This window comes from Salmo salar, chromosome ssa25 (genome assembly GCF_905237065.1).
Source record: "Salmo salar chromosome ssa25, Ssal_v3.1, whole genome shotgun sequence".
Classification (NCBI taxonomy): Eukaryota; Metazoa; Chordata; class Actinopteri; order Salmoniformes; family Salmonidae; genus Salmo; species Salmo salar.
Genome location: NC_059466.1, coordinates 32,132,193 through 32,134,933, shown reverse-complemented (window position 1 = coordinate 32,134,933; position 2,741 = coordinate 32,132,193).

Genomic DNA, 2,741 nt, shown 5'->3' with positions numbered 1-2,741 from the left:
CACCTCTAATGACCCCACCCTCCGCACACCCCGGCACAGTACCATTCAAAAGGCCACTGTTTCAAAGGCAATTGTCCCCGATCAGAGGGGGCGGGGGGAGTAATACCTGTTTATGACTGACAGGCCCTGGGATGGTTGGCGACAGTGTGATTAGTGCCCTGGCGAACGAAGGCCCTCTGATGTGGCTGTGTGTGATATCCCCGGCTATTAGGGCCTCCAGTCACTCCTAAATACCCCCTTTAGGTCCGACTGGTACCTCCACCTCCCAGCACTGCTTTGAAGACAGGGTAAATAAAGAGTGGAAGGGATGGGGGAATGGATGGGGGAATGGAAGATGGGATGGGGGAAGAAGGAAAGCCCTGAGAGAGAGAGGACCAGGGCACCTGAGGGTTCACACAGAGTAGTATGTCGTGGCATCCACTTCTTGAATTCAAATTAACTTGGAGAACTTAGTTCCCAACTTAAACGAGAGCAATATTTTCCAGAAACTTCAACATATCCTCTCGCATCTAACAATATTATATACTGTACAAAGAATAATAAATCAATGTTGGTTGTTAAGAGCCATATTGGCTTTGAAATTTAAGGACTGATTCCAGGAGCTGTTGGTTAAAGACGAAAGACCATCTGAAGACAGAAAACCTCTCTATTGAGTAGGCTTATTAATACATGGACCCAATGAGCACATTGAGCAGGATCAGTGTATTGTGGGGATACAATACGGCCCTCTATATCTCTCCCATTACCTTTCATGCAATAACGCCATAGGCACAGCTCATTTCACAAAAAGAGCAATCCTGTTTGTGTCAGCTGACCTAGATTTAATGAGAAGATCTACTGTATGTCTCTATTTTCCCTTTCCAGCCATTGGAGATATCTACAGATTTAGACTAATGAATGGTAAATCACAACAAAATCATAGCACAACTATTTTTGGGTAAATACTCGTTAATACTGTATAATGTTTGTCGTTTTGATCAATACAGTAGGAGTGCCTATGCAGTTTGCACATGGTGGAATCAAGTGCTTTCAGGTCAACAGCTCTTCCTTTTGAGTGCATGGCAAAGGCTTTCAGAGAGGAGGACAAAGAGGCTGAAAAAGGTAAAGAGACGTTTGTTCATTCTTTGCCCATGCACTTTTCACGTCATGACCGACTAGCCCAGGGGGGTGGGGGTGTACTTAGTACCAAACCCCGAGTGCGAGTCTCCTGGAGTGTCTGCTGACCTTTTCATGTGTTCCAGAGACACAGGCCTGAGCAGGGAGACAAATGCTGTTAGAACACCACACTGTCAATCCGATGAATCCAATGAATTATTGGGAATTTGGTATTGTTGTTATGAAACATGGAGTATGAAACCAGGGGTGGGGGGGAATCACCCGAGGATGGGTATTGACCCACATTTGGGGGGAAAGTTGGGGTATTCCCCCGTCGACCCCCAAACCCCCCTGGGCAGCCCACCTCATTGGTTCATTACCCGTGGTAAACATGCTTCTCCCCCTGCCAGTCTGCAGCTAGCCCTGGTAAATACCATAGGCCAGATTCCTCCACAGACAGACTCGTACATCTTATTTGCACTCTAGGCATCTGTCTGACAGGCTACAGTCAGTAGGATGAAGCCATGCCTCTTTTTTGCCATACTTATCCTAGGGCTGTGACGGTCATGGAATTTTGAATGACATATTTGGTCAGCCAAATGAATGCGGCCAATGTTATAACTGTTCTAATAGCAACAAAAAAATGGTGTTTTAAGATGCACATTTTCTCCTCTTCTCGACTCTGCTCCTGACTACATGTGCTGCTGCTGCAGAGAGGGGTCATTGCCTAGGCAACTAAAGACTTGTTTGCTACAACACCTTGATGGTTTCAGCAACAATGTTTCATCAGGTTCTAGAGTCCATGTTACAGCAGGAACAGACTCAACTACACGAATGCCCGGCTGTCCCGTTTTCAGTCTGCTGTGCTTTTTTACTGATTGGTTCTCCTCTGTGTCTTTCTCACTCAAACACCCACATGGACAGCCACACACAGCTCACAAGCCTCACCTGGTTGAACGTAGGGCCTACTTTTTTCCTTTACCTCAGGCTGGTGGACGCAGGCTGAAGGGCAACGTTGTTGTATTTGACTGTGTTTACTACATTACCTATGCCGTCTGGCCTCTCTGCTCCTGGTAACCTGTCACTTCCCATTATTCAGCCCCATTGCACAGCTTGCGCTGCCCTTAGGCACCGTGTTTGGAATACTGTAGCTGCATACAGATCGAAGTCATGTCTCCTCAGCCCCACTGCTGCACATTAATGAATGTATACTGTGGGAATCAAACAGTTGGTCACAATTATGAGATATAAATATATAGACATTAGATCAATTAGGTCAGCTTACATGTAAAACAAATTTTAAATTGTTCTTTCTCACTGTCTGCCCCAAAGCACTTGTTTCACCTGTACAACCAATTTAAATATTATTACTCATTTTAAATAGAGGGTTTACCATCGGGCTACCCGAACGGCCAGTATTAAGTAGTTTAATCTTAGCCGTCAAAAGTGATTCTATGCAGCCGGGTGTACACTCATATCCCCTTTGGACCGGTTCGTAACAGTGCACAATGGTCAACGTGTTCTTTAGCCTGCCTGTTTTGACCACAAGACTCACAGACTACATCACTGCCGGGTGCAGGCGGAAGGCCAGGGATTGCTAAAGTATGATATGGCGCCCTCAAGTGGGAATTCTGGAGAAAAAAGTA